This window comes from Aedes aegypti, chromosome 2 (genome assembly GCF_002204515.2).
Source record: "Aedes aegypti strain LVP_AGWG chromosome 2, AaegL5.0 Primary Assembly, whole genome shotgun sequence".
Classification (NCBI taxonomy): Eukaryota; Metazoa; Arthropoda; class Insecta; order Diptera; family Culicidae; genus Aedes; species Aedes aegypti.
Genome location: NC_035108.1, coordinates 469,014,520 through 469,036,540, shown reverse-complemented (window position 1 = coordinate 469,036,540; position 22,021 = coordinate 469,014,520). Strand labels below are relative to the sequence as shown.

General features: G+C 36.0%; 1 protein-coding gene across 1 annotated transcript in view; it reads right to left on the bottom strand.

Moving 5' to 3' along the window:
• The window catches only part of LOC5568072 (sialin), a 50,934-nt gene extending 31,000 nt beyond the window's left edge, over positions 1-19,934 (bottom strand). Inside the window, exons 1-4 of the mRNA XM_021848308.1 lie at positions 19,840-19,934; positions 19,538-19,775; positions 19,346-19,480; positions 19,076-19,243 (exon numbers count right to left, since the gene is read on the bottom strand). The gene's annotated coding sequence lies outside the window, so the exon portion shown is untranslated. The remainder of the gene's footprint in view (positions 1-19,075; positions 19,244-19,345; positions 19,481-19,537; positions 19,776-19,839) is intronic.
• Between the last annotated feature and the right edge of the window lie 2,087 nt (positions 19,935-22,021).

Sequence of the window (22,021 nt, the reverse complement as noted above, 5' to 3'; positions counted from 1 at the left end):
CGTCAAAGTGACACTAAAGTCTAATCAAATCTCCCTTACTCGATGTTTCCCCTAAATTAATGAAATACATACACGGTCTCTGCAATCTAGCACACATTGATCGATACTCGATATTTTCATAATATTTTTGAATATCCTACAAATGTTAATAAATGTCATGAATTTAAATGTTACGATTATGCTAATAGGAAAGTGAAGGAGTACAACCCATTTCAGGGTAATTATTTTACAGAATGTTCAAAAAGTGGCCAGTAGATAAACGTCTTAGTCATTTGTCTATTGTTCACGTTAATTGTTATGGCACGTCAATCTATAATTTGTGAAATAAAGACAAGTTTGAGAATTGAAGCTATTCCTATGTGTAAACAACGGTTTTCAATCAAAACATGTGTCGTCATTCCTATCGTCAAGCATGAGGCTTACAGGATAGTAAAAGAGAGCAAGCCTTGCTTTTTTTTGCACTCGTTCTAGTTTGCGATAGGAATGACGTCACTGCCAAATGTCATTTTTCGGAGTATAATACCTTGCTTCTTTTTACCGTGGGTTCAAGTATTTTCTACGGTGAGATCCATTTGAATTGACGTTTCTTTTCAACTGCGTACTGCGATCAAGAGAAATGCTTTACTTGACTTTGTTTTGCAAGAAATTTTTCGTGTAATTCTCGTGTAATTCCAGGGCGGAATTTCTAGAGGCTTTTTGTCAGAATTCTGGGGAATACAGAAATCAAGAAAGATAAAAAGAATACTGATGATAATTAAAATTAATATTCAATTTATTAATCCGTTTTAAATGAAATTCGGTTTCACCTGAACCGGCTCTGCACTATAGTGCTATGCATATTAGGGTGCCAATGCAATGTATGGGAAAAATTTTGCTATCGAATTTCAAAAAATGGTAGTGCTCAAAAGTTTTGTCTCCTCGAAAAAAGTCCCCATGCAAAATTTGAGCTCAATCGGACTTCATTAAGTGGACCCCCAAAGCGGTCAAAGTTTGGCTTTTTTGACCCATGAAAAATCTCCAAATTTCCGAAATCGAATTTTTTTTTTGATGCCAGATGTCTTAGAAATGCATGAAACGTCGAGATCTGGTGTATATGTGATATTTCATTAGGGTGGTTCATTTACTTTCCATTAGGGTGGTCCTTTTTGTTAAAAAATAAAAAAATAATAAATAGAGTTTTAATTGAATATTGAAGACAATACTATTGGAACATCTCTCACATTATCGTAAGCCATTTTCTACATTTAATATGTGGTATTTTATTAGGGTGGTTCACTTATTTTCCATTAGGATGGGCCTTTCTGTCGAAAAATCATAATTTGAATGGGATATTAAAAACAATAGTATTTTATCACCTCTTTCATCATCGTAGGCCATTTCCTTCATAAGATTCGTAATATTTCATTGGGAAGGCTCACTTATATTCCATTACGGTGGTCCTTTAAAAAAAAAAAAATGAGAATTTGAATGGAATAGAAAATACAAGAGTAATTAAACATCTCCTATGTCATCGTAGGCCACTGTTAACATATAATATGTGATATTTCATTGTCCTCAGTTTTGCATAAGGGTGATCATTTAATTTGTAAATTAAAAAAAAATATTCTCAACAGATCTAAAAAATCAACTTTGTTTGTAAAGTTTTGAATCATGATTCTTCATTGGCATGCAACTCTTCGTTAAGATATTTTCATTAAGGTTTTCTTTTGAATAGTTAAAATAAAATGTTCCAATAACAATAATCAGTGAATTCAGTGAAGCACAACTCTAACTGCCATAATCAGAATACAGATAAAAAAGGAATGAAATAATTTTTGACGTATTCCAATTATGACAATAGCTTGATGGGCGACGATGAAGGGCAACAAAAGTGTTTAGTTTATATTTTCAAAAGAGATTCTCAGTCTTGGGCTCCTTCATTCCCGAAACAAGAGTACGTTGCCTTCTGCTTGCTATAGTACACGCGATTCGGTTGTGGCAACGTAGGCAATTCCAGTTTTAACAATCAGTTCTCGTTTATTCTTCAAAGATGTAACAAAGTTCCTTATAGAAATTCCGTCGGAATTTCATATTGATCTTTTTCGTTGGAGTTTTCAACGGAATTTTCTTTGGAATTTCCTTCGAATTATTTTGTCGGAATTTTCTTAGGAGTATCCTTTAAAATTCCTTTGTACTCTTCGGAACTTCATATCTCATTTACTTCAGAATTTCCTTTGGAATTGCTTCATGAATTTCTTTCAGTAAGTTGGTTCAGGAAGTTATTTTGGATTTATTTGGAATTACTTTCGGAATTTCCTTCTTCAGTTTTTCAAAACTTTCTTCAGCGTTTCCTTTGGAATTTCTTTCGGAATTTCTTCTGGAATTGCCTTCGGAATTTCCTTTGGAATTCGCTTCGGAAGTTCCTTTGAAATTTCTTATGGAATTTCCTTTGCAATTTCTTTTAGCTGGCTTCGGAATTATATTTGGAATTTTCTGCGCAATTTTCTGCGCAATGCTTCAGAACATCCTTCAAAAATCCATTTGGATTTATTTTTATGGAATTTCCTTTTGAATTTGCTTTGGAATTTCTTTCGGGATTAGCTTTAGAAATTCGTTTGGAATTTCTTTTGGAGCTACCTTCGGGATTGGATTTGGAATTTTCTACGTTATTTTCGTTGCAATTTACTTTGCAATTTGCTTCGGAATTTCTTCTAGAGTTTCCTTCGGAATTCTTTTTGGAGCTTCATGCTAAATTTGATTCGGAATTTCATTTGGAATTTCTTTTGAAGCTTTGAAATTATTTCGGAATTTTCTTCGGAAGTACCGTAATCCGGGGTATCATTGATCAGCGGGGTAACATTGATCGGAATGACTCCTCTCATCAAAAGTACGTATTAAAAATTTTTGATGAAATATTTCCAAATCATGAGTAGTGCTTCTCTTTCTTATATTCATGAGCTAATAAAAGTTAATGTTTTTGCGAAAATTGAGTTTACTTTATTCGTTAATTTGTCAACTTTTTAAAATAATGATTTTTATTGTTAAGGGTGACACTACCAAAGATTCATGTCTCACACAAGTTCTGCAAACGATATAAGCAAGGAAAATATGATTCTTACTAAAAATGGCATCGCCGAGAACGATTCCGTTGTCAAATCTTTTATAAGTATGCTCATTTAGGCAATATTACCGAATTTCTGATTAGAATGTAAAATTCGCTTAGGAAATTGCCTACCTTTAGGCGTATTCCGTGGTTCGAGGTGCTTTTAATCTTAAAATAACTCAAAAAGTAAATTACTTGTAAGCGTTTGGCCTTCATATTCGGATTCAGGGGCCATGATTTAAGTAAGTAACGACATATTTAGTATTACCGAACGTTGTTTACATAAGTGATCAATGTTACCCCATATCAGCTTAATAAAAATATCGCCTAAAACGTGTTTTTTAACGTGCTTAAATCTGTCAATAAATAAAATACAGTTTTTAGTCTCGAGCTATGGGTGACAGTACTTGTTTTAAAAATATTAACTTTGCAACATTTGCATTTTCAAACGAAATATTAAAGATACATTCAGAAAAATGATCAATGTTACCCCGGATTACGGTACCTCTATAATTTTCGTTTCCTCTGGAATTTCCTTCGGTATTTCCTTCGGTATTTTCTCTGGAATTTTCTCTGGAATTTCCTTCGGAATTTACTCTGGAATTTCCTTCTGAATTTCTTCTGGAATTTCCTTCGGAACTTACTCTGGAAATTTATTCGGAATTTCCTTTGGAATTTCCTTCCGTATTTCCCCTTGAATTTTCTTCGAAATTATCTCTGAAATTTCCTTTGGAATTTCCTCTGGAGTTTCTTTCGGGATTTTCTCTGGAATTTCCTTCCGAATTTTCTCTGGAATTTCCTTCAGAATTTTCTCTAGAGTTTCCTCTGGAATTTCCTTCGTAATTCCCTCTGGAATTTCCTTTGGAATTTCCTTCGGTATTTCCTCTAGAATTTCCTTCAGAATTTTCTCTGCAATTTCCTTCGGAATTTGCAAAACTAAATTGGAAAGGTCACTGAGGCTCAATGCTTGATCTCTAGATGAGTGCATCTGAAATCACGAAGTAGCAAGCGAATTTGTATGAGACGAGGACTCCGAACTGGTTCAGCTTAGTGAAGTGTTGCATTCCGAATGAAAATCACGCAAAACTTTTCAAAAGGACCTTTCTAACAATGAGAGGCTTTCTAGAAAACTCTTTTGTTGTTAACTAAGTTACCTTTACATTTTTCGTCGAACATTACGCAAATATTATGTAGTAGTCCACACCATAATCTTTCGGAACGAAATGCCCTACGATGATGAAAGAGGTGATAAAATACTATGGTTTTTAATATCCCATTCAAATTATGATTTTTCGACAGAAAGACCCACCCTAATGGAAAATAAGTGAACCACCCTAATAAAATACCACATATTAAATGTAGAAAATGGCTTACGATAATGTGAGAGATGTTCCAATACTATTGTCTTCAATATTCAATTAAAACTCTATTTTTTTTTTTTAACAAAAAGGACCACCCTAATGGAAAGTAAATGAACCACCCTAATGAAATATCACATATAATATGCTTTCAGTGGCGAACAATGATATAGGATATGTTTCAATACTATTGCCTTGTATTTCTCAGCAATTGAATTCAAATCGTTCATTTCAAATTCAATTCACTCCCCCAACTCAAAAAAAGTCCCAAAAGGTCGATTTTTTTCAAAAAAACAATTTTTCCAAATAACACCAGATCTCGACGTTTCATGCATTTCTAAGACATCTGGCATCAAAAAAAAAATTTCGATTTCGGAAATTTCATGTACCCTTTGGAGATTTTTCATGGGTCAAAAAAGCCAAACTTTGACCGCTTTGGGGGTCCACTTAATGAAGTCCGATTGAGCTCAAATTTTGCATGTGGACTTTTTTCGAGGAGACAAAACTTTTGAGCACTACCATTTTTTGAAATTCGAAAAATCGATTTTCATTGGCACCCTAATGCATATGTATTCGCTTTGCCACCCGTTTTTTGTTATTCTTCAAATCTTATACAGAGTATTATTATCCTCAAACGCACGTGAATCTCAAGCTCATTCTTCTCTCCCGAAAATTCCAAGATATTATTGTTTTTTTTTTTGCACGATACTTGTTTGTATTTAGTCACTATTTGATCACGTCAATCCCCGCGAGAATTTGGTCCCGAAAAGTGTTGATTGCCCCCTGGAGTTCCAGTCATACTCCCATGCTTTTGGTGATTGATGCCATGTGATTGAAGCCGCCTCGCTAGTTGCCCAAGATTGCCGATTTCCATTGGTTCACCAGTGAGAAGAAAGTAATGTCCTGCCCGTCCATTACCGCCTGAGTCGTCCAATACCCACTAGATACTTTCTAGAGAAGATGCTGACGGAACTTCTTATGATTTTTTTTTATTCCATAGAAATGTTTCAATATTTTAATTATCTTAAAATCGTTCACTTCTAGAGAAAAGATTATAAATAATCTCTTACCTTTCGTTGTCCCAATGGACCGATGCACGAGTTCACTATCTGACGTTTGAGCGGTGCCGTGTTATTTACGTGACCATGGCAACGAGTGAATTCGGCACCGCTCAAACGTCAAATTCGTGAACTCGTGCATTGATCCATGGTTTCTACATCAATCTGTTTTTACAATACCGTGCACCTCCGCTCCACGGTACTTCATGCAAACCATGAACCGGGGTTCATTTTTAGTTTGAACATCTAGTCACCCTAGAACCTTGCTTCTGGTTACCCCTTTGACTGTTTTGTTTTGATTCTGCATTCCGTTCCACAGCGTTCCATTTCACTTTACTCCGTCCCATGAGCTAAATGACGTTTGATCCATTTATAATCTGAACGATGTGCAAATTAGCGGGGTACAGATTAAAAGTGGTCAAACCAACGGGTGTACCCGGTACATGTTTAATACACTTTTAGAGTTCATGCAAAACACTTTTTGAGTTGTTAGACATAAATACCTTCAGTAAAATTTACATCTCAACACCAATCATTCTCCGTTACAAAAAAAAACGAATAAAAGTGAACCAGAACATTTGAAATAAATTCTATAAATCCTACTTAAGCTTCTCTGTGCGGTATCTCGTTAGGACTTTCGTCAAAAAGTTTCAGAAATTCTTTGTTAATGGCTGCTTGGGCACGTCAGGAGTTAATCATCAATATTAACCTCCTTTTCCCGAGCAGCCTAGATAGCCGCGTAGTGTCGGTAGCGGTTGTTTCAACTGGCTAAGAATTAACACTACGGACTGCCTGTTCCGATGGTAAAAGTCCACCTCACAGGTGACCCCTAATTTATGGTGTGATGCGTACCGTGCCTAAGAATGAATGGTTAGGGGGGTCTAAATAAAACCTAACCGCAAACGGAGCCTGTGGGGTACCAGGGCGCCCTCCACAGTATTGAGTCCTTCCTGTGCTACCCGGAGCAATGGTGCAGGTGACCTTGTGTTTCTCCGAGATAATCGGCTGCCCTTCTTCAGTCTCTATCCTGAGGCTTAATAAGGGTGGGATTATGAATATGTTGACATTTAATTTAAATTATCACCTATATGGATTCGCATTATGCGTTTTACACAGTGTATTCTGTGCTCTTTCGCCTTTGGCGACTTTAAATAGATACCGATCTGGTTTTTTCGTTGCTGGTCTTTTTCGTGCTGAGATTGCAAAAAGCTTAATCCTGCCTAGTTTGGGTAGTGGCTACGGTTAGGTTAGCTCAGATCAATCTTCAGCATAAAAGAACAGCAACGATCAATCTTTGCAGACTCATGCAAAATGGTGCAGCCCAAGTGGCGCTAGTTCAAGAACCCTACTTTCGTAGAGGGAACTTCTATCTAGGTAACCTTGTGGACCCAGTTTTTGCTACTTTTAGCAAACTTGAAATGGCAAACTCCATGCCCCGCGCATGCGTGCTCATTAATAAAGCAATCGTTGCTACACTCATTTCTGAGTTAACTACCAGAGATGTATGTGCTGTCACAATCGATGTTTCTGTTGGTGACCTCAACAGGAAATACGTCTATTGTTCGGTATATTTACCACATGATGAACCATCCCCAACGGATGACTTCAAACGAGTTGTCGTACACTGCGTAACAAAAGGCCTTCCGCTGATTGTGGGCAGTGATGCCAATGCTCATCACATCATCTGGGGCAGCTCGGATATCAATTTGAGAGGCTCCAGTCTGATGGAATACTTAAGTAGTACAGACCTTGGATTACTTAACATAGGCAATCGCCCAACCTTCATGGTTTCTAATAGAGAAGAAGTGTTAGACATAACGCTCTGCTCGAATAGAATCAGTCACGAGTTGACGAATTGGCATGTATCAGATGAGGAATCATTATCTGATCATCGCTACATCTTCTTTGAACATTCAAATGTAACTGCGCAGACTTTGCGTTTTAGGAATCCCCGGTCAACAAACTGGGAACTCTACATTGAATTGGTTGCGACCAAATTTCATGGATATTCTCCGTCCATTGAAAATCCAAGTGATCTGGATGATGCCGTTGATACTACAACATCCTACATTATGGAAGCTTTTGAAGAAGCATGTCCTCTGCGGTCTGTAAAGCCTACAAGAGGGACCCCATGGTGGAATTCCGATCTGACTAGACTCAGGAAACAATGTAGAAGGAGTTGGAACAGACGCCGTTCAGCTGGATCAGAGTCGTTCAAGTCAGCTCGCAAGGCTTACAAGAAGGCTCTTCGTTCTGCTGAACGATCCGGCTGGAAAAACCTTTGTACAAATGTTTCCAGTTTGAGTGAAGTCAGTCGGTTGAACAAAATTCTTGCAAAATCTAAGGATTTCCAAGTGAACGAAATTCGCTTACCTAATGGTGACTTTACTTCTTCCGATGAAGAAGTTTTAGAATGTTTATTCAATACACACTTCCCCGGATGTGTGGACATAGCATCTACGGATGAACCAAATGTCTTTTCATGTAGTTACGAGTCTCTGGCCTCGGCTCGCAGTATCGTAACTACTGAATCGATTCAATGGGCACTTAATAGTTTTGCTCCTTTCAAATCTCCAGGAGCGGATGGGATTTATCCTGTTCTGCTCCAAAAGGGATTTGAGTCTATCAAACATGTTTTGAAAAAGCTACTTGTAAGCAGTTTTGCTACCGGGTACATTCCCAAATCCTGGCGTGATATTACTGTAAAGTTTATCCCAAAAGGAGGACGTGCGTCGTATGAGGAAGCGAAGAGTTTTAGACCAATCAGTCTGACCTCTTTTCTTCTGAAATGTCTGGAACGCATTATCGATCATCACATCCGTGATGTTTATTTGGCAAACATGCCTCTTCATGTGAATCAACATGCTTACCAATCTGGAAAGTCCACTGTGACTCTCTTACACAAAGTTGTATACGATATCGAGAAAGCATTCGCTCAGAAGCAATCCTGCTTGGGTGTTTTCTTGGATATTGAGGGTGCCTTTGATAACGTGTCTTTCGATGCCATATTGGAAGCCGCACGAAACCATGGGCTACCTACAATGATTACCAATTGGATTCATCAAATGCTCAAAAACCGACATCTCTTCTCGACATTGCGTCAAGCAGCGATTCGAAAATTGAGTGTTTGCGGATGCCCCCAAGGGGGAGTCTTGTCACCACTTTTGTGGAATCTCGTAGCAGATACGCTATTGAGGCAACTCAATAATTGCGGTTTTCCAACTTATGGATTTGCCGACGACTATCTAGCTCTGATAGTTGGTATGTGCATAAGCACCCTATTCGACCTGATGCAAAGTGCTCTTCAGGTAGTCGAGAGTTGGTGTCGCCAATATGGCCTTTCGGTTAACCCGAATAAAACATCTATTGTTCTTTTTACGGAAAGACGAAACCGCGATGGAATTCGACCTTTACGTCTTTTTGGCACTGAGATTAATGTGACTGATCAAGTAAAGTATGTTGGAGTCATTCTAGATTCCAAACTTTCATGGACACCTCACATTGATTTCAGAGTCAAAAAAGCTTGCATGGCCTTCGGTCAATGCCGGCGAACCTTTGGTAAAACTTGGGGCCTCAAACCCAAATATATCAAATGGATTTACACAACAGTTGTTCGGCCAATATTGGCATATGGATGTCTTGTGTGGTGGCAAAAGGGCGAAGTGAGAACAATCCAATCAAAATTGGGCCATCTCCAAAGGATGTGCTTGATGGCGATGTCTGGTGCGTTCTCTACAACTCCCACAGCAGCGCTCGAGGCCCTTTTCGACGTTGCGCCACTACACATATATCTTAAACAAGAAGCACTTTCTTGCTCTTACCGTTTATGGGTACTGGATCTACTGGAGAAAAATCCAGTGAATCGTAGATCTACACACACTTCGTTGTTTCCACTTTTGGTGAATTGGGACAAAATTGTCCTTGCTCCAAGTGATCTCACAATTGCTTGTAACTTTCCTTACAGGACATTTACCACACAATTCCCTTCACGGGAAGAGTGGACGTCTGGCTATTTGGAAAGAAGTATATCAAGCAATATAGTATGTTACACTGATGGCTCCCTTCTTGAAGGTAGAGCTGGTGCAGGAGTATATTCTCGTGAGCTAAGGCTGAATCAGTTTTACTCACTTGGTAGAAACTGCACCGTTTTTCAGGCGGAAATATTTGCTCTTATGTGTGGAGTGCAATCAGCACTCCAACAGCGCGTAATGGGTAAAGTCATATACTTTTGTTCAGATAGTCAGGCTGCTATAAAAGCTCTCGCTTCGGCCAACTCAAGGTCGAAGCTTGTTATCGCATGTCGAACTCAAATTGAGGAACTGAATTCAGTCAACTCTGTAAACCTTGTATGGGTACCTGGCCATTCTTCCATCGCTGGAAATGAATTGGCTGATGAGTTAGCTCGCGATGGAGCATCGCATGACTTCATTGGCCCTGAGCCGGCTATTCCAATTTCGAAGTGCTGGGTGAAGCTTCAGATAAACTCTTGGGCGGCAACTCAGCACAAGCAATATTGGAATAATTTGGAGTCGTGTCGTCAAACAAAATTGTATATTACTGAGCCATCTCCAAAGGTGGCGAAGTATTTAACAAATCTGTCAAAGCAGAATTGCAGTCTCTTGGTCAGAGCGTTGACAGGCCACTGCCGACTCAACTATCACATGGCAAATATTCAGCGTGCTGACTCATTTGTGTGTGATAGTTGTGACTCCGATTATGGAACTTCGTATCACCTGATATGTAACTGTCCAGTTTTTGCGCAAATGCGATTCCAATTACTTGGTAAACACTTATTAAGTGAAACTGAATTCAGAAGCCTGAATCTTCAGGACATTCTGTTATTCTTAACCCGCTGTGGTAATGAGCTATAGGCTCTCTTTACGCTCATGCGTTTTGCAGTGCCCTTTTTAGGGCGCTGTTCGAACCCATTGTGGTATGGAGCTACATGCTCTCATTTCGCTTATGCGATCTTCCCTCTTCAAGGGACCCCACTCCTATTTCCTCCCATCTTTCCCTTCCCTCTCCCATCGGGTAGATGATGAAATAGGCTCAAATATGGCGATGGCACAAATCTCCCAACTGGTGGGGAACGTGCCTTTGGAGCCGGCCTTCTGATACCTGATAGGACTTTCGTCAAAAAGTTTCAGAAATTCTACTGTAAATTCTTAATTTTTGCGACGAGAATTCAATATATCTTTGCAAATTCAATTTTGACTGATACCACGGACAAGGAAAGATCCAAAAATGACGTCGTTTTATCGCAAGGCGGGTCCACTGTATAGAAACCTCAAAATGCATCTTGTATATTAGCTGTTAATCTAGCAGGAAAAATATATCACCGTTGAAAACCGTAAAACCAATTTGCCCACCTAAAAGCTAAGGGTTCAAACGATCGCTTTAAATTAAATTTTTACTTTTCAATCAAAAAGAAACCTTCAAATGCATCTTGTATATTAGCTGTTAATCTAGCAGGAAAAATATATCACCGTTGAAAACCGTAAAACCAATTTGCCCACCCAAAAGCTAAGGGTTCAAACGATCGCTTTAAATTAAATGTTTACTTTTCAATCAAAAAGAAACCTTAAAATGCATCTTGTATCTTAGCTGTTAATCTAGCAGGAAAAATATATCACCGTTGAAAACCGTAGAACCAATTTGCCCACCTAAAAGCTAAGGGTTCAAACGATCGCTTTAAATTAAATTTTTACTTTTCAATCAAAAAGAAACCTTCAAATGCATCTTGTATCTTAGCTGTTAATCTAGCAGGAAAAATATATCACCGTTGAAAACCGTAGAACCAATTTGCCCACCCAAAAGCTAAGGGTTCAAACGATCGCTTTAAATTAAATGTTTACTTTTCAATCAAAAAGAAACCTTAAAATGCATCTTGTATCTTAGCTGTTAATCTAGCAGGAAAAATATATCACCGTTGAAAACCGTAGAACCAATTTGCCCACCCAAAAGCTAAGGGTTCAAACGATCGCTTTAAATTAAATGTTTACTTTTCAATCAAAAAGAAACCTTAAAATGCATCTTGTATCTTAGCTGTTAATCTAGCAGGAAAAATATATCACCGTTGAAAACCGTAGAATTAATTTGCCCACCTAAAAGCTAAGGGTTCAAACGATCGCTTTAAATTAAATTTTTACTTTTCAATCAAAAAGAAACCTTCAAATGCATCTTGTATCTTAGCTGTTAATCTAGCAGGAAAAATATATCACCGTTGAAAACCGTAGAACCAATTTGCCCACCCAAAAGCTAAGGGTTCAAACGATCGCTTTAAATTAAATGTTTACTTTTCAATCAAAAAGAAACCTTAAAATGCATCTTGTATCTTAGCTGTTAATCTAGCAGGAAAAATATATCACCGTTGAAAACCGTAGAACCAATTTGCCCACCTAAAAGCTAAGGGTTCAAACGATCGCTTAAAATTAAATTTTTATTTTTCAATCAAAAAGAAACCTCAAAATGCATCTTGTATATTAGCTGTTAATCTAGCAGGAAAAAGATATCACCGTTGAAAACCGTAGAACCAATTTGCCCACCCAAAAGCTAAGGGTTCAAACGATCGCTTTAAATTAAATTTTTATTTTTCAATCAAAAAGAAACCTCAAAATGCATCTTGTATCTTAGCTATTAATCTAGCAGGAAAAAGATATCACCGTTGAAAACCGTAGAACCAATTTGCCCACCTAAAAGCTAAGGGTTCAAACGATCGCTTAAAATTAAATATTTATTTTTCAATCAAAAAGAAACCTCAAAATGCATCTTGTATATTAGCTGTTAATCTAGCAGGAAAAATATATCACCGTTGAAAACCGTAGAACCAATTTGCCCACCTAAAAGCTAAGGGTTCAAACGATCGCTTAAAATTAAATTTTTATTTTTCAATCAAAAAGAAACCTCAAAATGCATCTTGTATATTAGCTGTTAATCTAGCAGGAAAAAGATATCACCGTTGAAAACCGTAGAACCAATTTGCCCACCCAAAAGCTAAGGGTTCAAACGATCGCTTTAAATTAAATTTTTATTTTTCAATCAAAAAGAAACCTCAAAATGCATCTTGTATCTTAGCTATTAATCTAGCAGGAAAAAGATATCACCGTTGAAAACCGTAGAACCAATTTGCCCACCTAAAAGCTAAGGGTTCAAACGATCGCTTAAAATTAAATATTTATTTTTCAATCAAAAAGAAACCTCAAAATGCATCTTGTATCTTAGCTGTTAATCTAGCAGGAAAAATATATCACCGTTGAAAACCGTAGAACCAATTTGCCCACCTAAAAGCTAAGGGTTCAAACGATCGCTTAAAATTAAATTTTTATTTTTCAATCAAAAAGAAACCTCAAAATGCATCTTGTATATTAGCTGTTAATCTAGCAGGAAAAAGATATCACCGTTGAAAACCGTAGAACCAATTTGCCCACCCAAAAGCTAAGGGTTCAAACGATCGCTTTAAATTAAATTTTTATTTTTCAATCAAAAAGAAACCTCAAAATGCATCTTGTATCTTAGCTATTAATCTAGCAGGAAAAAGATATCACCGTTGAAAACCGTAGAACCAATTTGCCCACCTAAAAGCTAAGGGTTCAAACGATCGCTTTAAATTAAATGTTTACTTTTCAATCAAAAAGAAACCTCAAAATGCATCTTGTATATTAGCTGTTAATCTAGCAGGAAAAATATATCACCGTTGAAAACCGTAAAACCAATTTGCCCACCCAAAAGCTAAGGGTTCAAACGATCGCTTTAAATTAAATGTTTACTTTTCAATCAAAAAGAAACCTTAAAATGCATCTTGTATCTTAGCTGTTAATCTAGCAGGAAAAATATATCACCGTTGAAAACCGTAGAACCAATTTGCCCACCTAAAAGCTAAGGGTTCAAACGATCGCTTTAAATTAAATTTTTACTTTTCAATCAAAAAGAAACCTCAAAATGCATCTTGTATCTTAGCTATTAATCTAGCAGGAAAAAGATATCACCGTTGAAAACCGTAGAACCAATTTGCCCACCCAAAAGCTAAGGGTTCAAACGATCGCTTTAAATTAAATTTTTATTTTTCAATCAAAAAGAAACCTCAAAATGCATCTTGTATCTTAGCTATTAATCTAGCAGGAAAAAGATATCACCGTTGAAAACCGTAGAACCAATTTGCCCACCTAAAAGCTAAGGGTTCAAACGATCGCTTAAAATTAAATATTTATTTTTCAATCAAAAAGAAACCTCAAAATGCATCTTGTATATTAGCTGTTAATCTAGCAGGAAAAATATATCACCGTTGAAAACCGTAGAACCAATTTGCCCACCTAAAAGCTAAGGGTTCAAACGATCGCTTAAAATTAAATTTTTATTTTTCAATCAAAAAGAAACCTCAAAATGCATCTTGTATATTAGCTGTTAATCTAGCAGGAAAAAGATATCACCGTTGAAAACCGTAGAACCAATTTGCCCACCCAAAAGCTAAGGGTTCAAACGATCGCTTTAAATTAAATTTTTATTTTTCAATCAAAAAGAAACCTCAAAATGCATCTTGTATCTTAGCTATTAATCTAGCAGGAAAAAGATATCACCGTTGAAAACCGTAGAACCAATTTGCCCACCTAAAAGCTAAGGGTTCAAACGATCGCTTAAAATTAAATATTTATTTTTCAATCAAAAAGAAACCTCAAAATGCATCTTGTATATTAGCTGTTAATCTAGCAGGAAAAATATATCACCGTTGAAAACCGTAGAACCAATTTGCCCACCTAAAAGCTAAGGGTTCAAACGATCGCTTAAAATTAAATTTTTATTTTTCAATCAAAAAGAAACCTCAAAATGCATCTTGTATATTAGCTGTTAATCTAGCAGGAAAAAGATATCACCGTTGAAAACCGTAGAACCAATTTGCCCACCCAAAAGCTAAGGGTTCAAACGATCGCTTTAAATTAAATTTTTATTTTTCAATCAAAAAGAAACCTCAAAATGCATCTTGTATCTTAGCTATTAATCTAGCAGGAAAAAGATATCACCGTTGAAAACCGTAGAACCAATTTGCCCACCTAAAAGCTAAGGGTTCAAACGATCGCTTAAAATTAAATATTTATTTTTCAATCAAAAAGAAACCTCAAAATGCATCTTGTATCTTAGCTGTTAATCTAGCAGGAAAAATATATCACCGTTGAAAACCGTAGAACCAATTTGCCCACCTAAAAGCTAAGGGTTCAAACGATCGCTTAAAATTAAATTTTTATTTTTCAATCAAAAAGAAACCTCAAAATGCATCTTGTATATTAGCTGTTAATCTAGCAGGAAAAAGATATCACCGTTGAAAACCGTAGAACCAATTTGCCCACCCAAAAGCTAAGGGTTCAAACGATCGCTTTAAATTAAATTTTTATTTTTCAATCAAAAAGAAACCTCAAAATGCATCTTGTATCTTAGCTATTAATCTAGCAGGAAAAAGATATCACCGTTGAAAACCGTAGAACCAATTTGCCCACCTAAAAGCTAAGGGTTCAAACGATCGCTTTAAATTAAATGTTTACTTTTCAATCAAAAAGAAACCTCAAAATGCATCTTGTATATTAGCTGTTAATCTAGCAGGAAAAATATATCACCGTTGAAAACCGTAAAACCAATTTGCCCACCTAAAAGCTAAGGGTTCAAACGATCGCTTAAAATTAAATTTTTATTTTTCAATCAAAAAGAAACCTCAAAATGCATCTTGTATATTAGCTATTAATCTAGCAGGAAAAAGATATCACCGTTGAAAACCGTAGAACCAATTTGCCCACCCAAAAGCTAAGGGTTCAAACGATCGCTTTAAATTAAATTTTTATTTTTCAATCAAAAAGAAACCTCAAAATGCATCTTGTATCTTAGCTATTAATCTAGCAGGAAAAAGATATCACCGTTGAAAACCGTAGAACCAATTTGCCCACCTAAAAGCTAAGGGTTCAAACGATCGCTTTAAATTAAATGTTTACTTTTCAATCAAAAAGAAACCTCAAAATGCATCTTGTATATTAGCTGTTAATCTAGCAGGAAAAATATATCACCGTTGAAAACCGTAAAACCAATTTGCCCACCTAAAAGCTAAGGGTTCAAACGATCGCTTTAAATTAAATGTTTACTTTTCAATCAAAAAGAAACCTTAAAATGCATCTTGTATCTTAGCTGTTAATCTAGCAGGAAAAATATATCACCGTTGAAAACCGTAGAACCAATTTGCCCACCTAAAAGCTAAGGGTTCAAACGATCGCTTTAAATTAAATTTTTACTTTTCAATCAAAAAGAAACCTTCAAATGCATCTTGTATCTTAGCTGTTAATCTAGCAGGAAAAATATATCACCGTTGAAAACCGTAGAACCAATTTGCCCACCCAAAAGCTAAGGGTTCAAACGATCGCTTTAAATTAAATGTTTACTTTTCAATCAAAAAGAAACCTTAAAATGCATCTTGTATCTTAGCTGTTAATCTAGCAGGAAAAATATATCACCGTTGAAAACCGTAGAACCAATTTGCCCACCTAAAAGCTAAGGGTTCAAACGATCGCTTAAAATTAAATTTTTATTTTTCAATCAAAAAGAAACCTCAAAATGCATCTTGTATATTAGCTGTTAATCTAGCAGGAAAAAGATATCACCGTTGAAAACCGTAGAACCAATTTGCCCACCCAAAAGCTAAGGGTTCAAACGATCGCTTTAAATTAAATTTTTATTTTTCAATCAAAAAGAAACCTCAAAATGCATCTTGTATCTTAGCTATTAATCTAGCAGGAAAAAGATATCACCGTTGAAAACCGTAGAACCAATTTGCCCACCTAAAAGCTAAGGGTTCAAACGATCGCTTAAAATTAAATATTTATTTTTCAATCAAAAAGAAACCTCAAAATGCATCTTGTATATTAGCTGTTAATCTAGCAGGAAAAAGATATCACCGTTGAAAACCGTAGAACCAATTTGCCCACCCAAAAGCTAAGGGTTCAAACGATCGCTTTAAATTAAATGTTTACTTTTCAATCAAAAAGAAACCTTAAAATGCATCTTGTATCTTAGCTGTTAATCTAGCAGGAAAAATATATCACCGTTGAAAACCGTAAAACCAATTTGCCCACCCAAAAGCTAAGGGTTCAAACGATCGCTTTAAATTAAATTTTTATTTTTCAATCAAAAAGAAACCTCAAAATGCATCTTGTATCTTAGCTATTAATCTAGCAGGAAAAAGATATCACCGTTGAAAACCGTAGAACCAATTTGCCCACCTAAAAGCTAAGGGTTCAAACGATCGCTTAAAATTAAATATTTATTTTTCAATCAAAAAGAAACCTCAAAATGCATTTTGTATATTAGCTGTTAATCTAGCAGGAAAAATATATCACCGTTGAAAACCGTAAAACCAATTTGCCCATCTAAAAGCTAAGGGTTCAAACGATCGCTTAAAATTAAATATTTATTTTTCAATCAAAAAGAAACCTCAAAATGCATCTTGTATCTTAGCTGTTAATCTAGCAGGAAAAATATATCACCGTTGAAAACCGTAGAACCAATTTGCTCACCAAAAAGCTAAGGGTTCAAACGATCGCTTTAAATTAAATGTTTACTTTTCAATCAAAAAGAAACCTTAAAATGCATCTTGTATCTTAGCTGTTAATCTAGCAGGAAAAATATATCACCGTTGAAAACCGTAGAACCAATTTGCCCACCTAAAAGCTAAGGGTTCAAACGATCGCTTAAAATTAAATTTTTATTTTTCAATCAAAAAGAAACCTCAAAATGCATCTTGTATATTAGCTGTTAATCTAGCAGGAAAAAGATATCACCGTTGAAAACCGTAGAACCAATTTGCCCACCCAAAAGCTAAGGGTTCAAACGATCGCTTTAAATTAAATGTTTACTTTTCAATCAAAAAGAAACCTTAAAATGCATCTTGTATCTTAGCTGTTAATCTAGCAGGAAAAATATATCACCGTTGAAAACCGTAGAACCAATTTGCCCACCTAAAAGCTAAGGGTTCAAACGATCGCTTAAAATTAAATTTTTATTTTTCAATCAAAAAGAAACCTCAAAATGCATCTTGTATATTAGCTGTTAATCTAGCAGGAAAAATATATCACCGTTGAAAACCGTAAAACCAATTTGCCCACCCAAAAGCTAAGGGTTCAAACGATCGCTTTAAATTAAATTTTTATTTTTCAATCAAAAAGAAACCTCAAAATGCATCTTGTATCTTAGCTATTAATCTAGCAGGAAAAAGATATCACCGTTGAAAACCGTAGAACCAATTTGCCCACCTAAAAGCTAAGGGTTCAAACGATCGCTTAAAATTAAATATTTATTTTTCAATCAAAAAGAAACCTCAAAATGCATCTTGTATATTAGCTGTTAATCTAGCAGGAAAAATATATCACCGTTGAAAACCGTAAAACCAATTTGCCCATCTAAAAGCTAAGGGTTCAAACGATCGCTTAAAATTAAATATTTATTTTTCAATCAAAAAGAAACCTCAAAATGCATCTTGTATCTTAGCTGTTAATCTAGCAGGAAAAATATATCACCGTTGAAAACCGTAGAACCAATTTGCTCACCAAAAAGCTAAGGGTTCAAACGATCACTTTAAATTAAATTTTTACTTTTCAATCAAAAAGAAACCTTAAAATGCATCTTGTATCTCAGCTGTTAATCTAGCAGGAAAAATATATCACCGTTGAAAACCGTAGAACCAATTTGCCCACCCAAAAGCTAAGGGTTCAAACGATCGCTTTAAATTAAATGTTTACTTTTCAATCAAAAAGAAACCTTAAAATGCATCTTGTATCTTAGCTGTTAATCTAGCAGGAAAAATATATCACCGTTGAAAACCGTAGAACCAATTTGCCCACCCAAAAGCTAAGGGTTCAAACGATCGCCTAAAATTAAACTTTTATTTTTCAATCAAAAAGAAACCTCAAAATGCATCTTTTATCTTAGCTGTTAATCTAGCAGGAAAAATATATCCACGTTGATAACCGTAGAACCAATTTGCCCACCCTAAAGCTAAGGGCTTAAACGATCGTTCAACGTTATTTTTTTGTTTAACAATAAAAAAAATCACAAATGCATCTTATATCTTAGCTGTTAAGCCAGAGGGAAGCGTATATCCACGTTGAAAATTGTAGAACAAATTTGTCCAGTCTAAAGCTAAGGATTTTAACGATCGCCTCAAATTAAATGTTTATTTTACAATAAAAAATTAATCAAAAAAATGCAATTCATATCTTAGCTGTTATGCCAGAAGGAAAAATATATACAAAACCAAAGGCGACTGTGTGTCATTTTCATATGAGGAATACAGCTAAAGCATTATTGTTTTTACAAGTAGAAAATGTGGAAAGTATAATTATCAGTGCGCAATTCTTGAATACATACATACTGCTTGCCTGACAACATTGTTTATGTCATCAAAAATGTATATTGCGTTCAAAAACGGCACTAGCCTGTTGCCCTGTGTTACCCTAACCTTTTCTATTTATCAAAAATCAAGGATCTGAAATTCTGAAACTTTTATACAATAAGCCACCACCAACAGAAATCCATATGGATCAAATACGTACCACAAACGGTCACCGATGAAGTGGGGTAATTGTGGTCGGATTCTACAGACGAATTCACTGGATCTGAGGCCACCGGATAACAAATAAGCGACGTCTCCAAGCTATTTTCGGAACCGAGAGCTGAGTCGTCGGCAACATTCGTTTCGTCCAAAAATCTAAGATTTTCATCTAAAATAGATAAATATGTTTGTAAATTTAAATATATTCTACTCGATTACTGGAGTGCCAGTTCTAATGCAAGTTTAGGAGAAATGTTTGTAAATTACATACCAAAAGAAGGAATTTCGCTCAGGATCTGGAAGTTATCCATAAACATGTGTCCTTTTGAAATCATATGCTGTGAAACTGAACTGTGCTGATGCTGTTGTTGACCGAGATCGGATCGTGGATTAAGCTCTGGAATCGCTGTATAAAGAATGCGTTACTTTAAAACTACAATTTTAGGCAACATGGAGTAAATACCGTTTGAAATGAGCTGCCGACGATGTTTCACGTTCGAATCGTAACTAGTTCCATGAAAGTGCCTGGAACAAATTCCTTGACTAGGTACAGGGGTCCACGTTTCCCCACGTCCGCAAAAACTCACCCATTTCGCTCTTCTTGCTTCATCCGCTGGAAATCTGTGGTATGTGATGCCAGGATTTTCCTTGGTCGATGATTTTTTATTTGTACATCCGCTGACCGCACAGTACCAACGCATCTGGAAAAGAATGTTTTAATAAAAACAACTAACTAATTGGTGATAATGTGTTTAAATAACTCACTATGTATTTGGATTTCTTCTCACTGCACTTTTACCTGGTTGCGGACGAAATTTATTTTGCTTTTTTCTGCTGCACGGTAATGTTTGTAAACAAAACGGCCAGCAAAAGAAAGATGGCTTCCAACCCACTCTCGCCAAGTCAGTACACCTTACTCTGGATACAGAGTAAAATACACACACCTTGTTTTATCGGGATCTCTAAACTCCCCATCCCCCTCTGTCACGATTTTTCCAATACCTAATAAATGCACTGTCACACTTTCGTAAGCCAAATCCATCGCCCAGTTCTAAACACTGTTTCATGTAACAAGACCTGCTGATGACGAATGTGTGAAGCATCAAATACGAAGAAAAGAAAAGCGATGCGCGCGCCTCTGGTCGTGAGATTTGTATTATGGATCCGGTAGAAATCAAGACCAACACTCTTCTTTTTGTTTTTTTTTCTCGGGTCCCAAGCATCTCAACTAATATGTGAATAGTGAACTGTGTTTATAAAACTAGTAAGCATGCAGCGCCGCACTAAAAAAAAACACAATTGAAATGTGGCGAGTTGGGGCACGTCGCGAGTCACACTGGCGCGATCCGATTTGGTGGCGGTGCGACAATAACATGGCGAATTTTAAATGATCGTTAAAGGCATGGTCGATGGAAATTTCGTCAGTGTTACGTCTATTTCTCTGTGCTGAAACTATCGAACAAATGTCCTTATGTTCCAAATTTTTTGTTTGTATTTGTTAATCTAGAAATCTTATATAAATTGGATATGAGTAGCTTTTGAGCCAAAAAATGCAGAGTTGGTAGTAGCGTTGGGCGATTTTGAATCAATGTTCCGAAAATTGATGTTTTCATTTCGAATAATCGATTTATTGAATCGATGTTTGGAGCATCTTAAATTGGGTGAATCGATTTTCTTCATTCGATTCATTTTGTTGAAATTGATGAATATTTCTTAATGAGCTGATGAAAAAGAAATTAAATTGTGAACTATCATTGAAGTAAATCTGTTCTATTGAACCATTGTTTTAAATTCAAGGATGTTCAAATTGAATGCAACTGCTTTAGGCCTTATCCCAAACTTAAAAAAAAAAATAATTCGATTCGAATCGATTCAAAGGATTCGATTAAATTGGTGAATCGATTCGGTAGTTCAAATGTAAATCGATTCAGTAACATCGATGTTATAGACAAATTTGCCCAACGCTAGTTGGTAGATTCCTAGATATTATTCATGGAAAAATCCCAAGATTAGCATTCGGGAAAAAATGGAGTAATTTCTTAAACCTGGACAAATACTTGATGGAATCTTATTCTATTTCTCGGAGAAATGGGCAATAATTCCAGAAAATTCTAAACAAATTATCAATGAACAAGTGGATGATATTATAAACTTACAATTGGAATTTAAATAAGTACGTACGTAGAAGACTTTTCTGGAGAATTGTTCAAAGAATTTCTATGGCATACTCTGGTGGAAATCTTCAAGACATTGCTGTTTGCGTTTGATGAGCGAATCTTCTCTTACTGAGCTTCAAATGCGGCAACACAAAGCAGTCAAAGGAAACTTAGCAACCATGATCCATATAACCACCAACCTAGCAAAGAAAATCAATTTTTGACTTCGCCTTCCTTGTGAAAATTCTTACCGCGTTTGGTGTTCCCACATTTGATATTTGCATTTCAAACGCACACAGCAATATTTCATTGATCACTTTGACAGATATTGTTCGAGAAATTTTCTGATAAGCAAGCCTAAAAAGCTTCAGTAAATCTGTTGAATAATAACTACTAATCTCGGGAACGATTTTCCGTGAAAATCCCAGGAGGAGCTCAGAGAAAACTGGTAAAGTAGTTCTTGGCGAAAGCACTGGAAATGTTCGGAAATAATTAATGAAGAAACCCCTGTGTGAACCAATATATTTTGGACCCCTATATATTTTGGACCCCCTGGGACGTTTTCCTGCAAATTTCCCAAATTAAATCGAAAGACCAACTCAATTCGCATGCCATTTGGAAATATAGGACTATTCCGCACTTGCATCAAGCGTTTGTACATAGCAAATGTGTTTATTCTATCTGAAATTAATTAAATTTAATCGGTTCATCCATGCAACCGTTACAACACGTTACACACAGAAATTGAAGCCGTCAGAAATTTTTCAAATGTAAACAAAAACGTTTTTCAA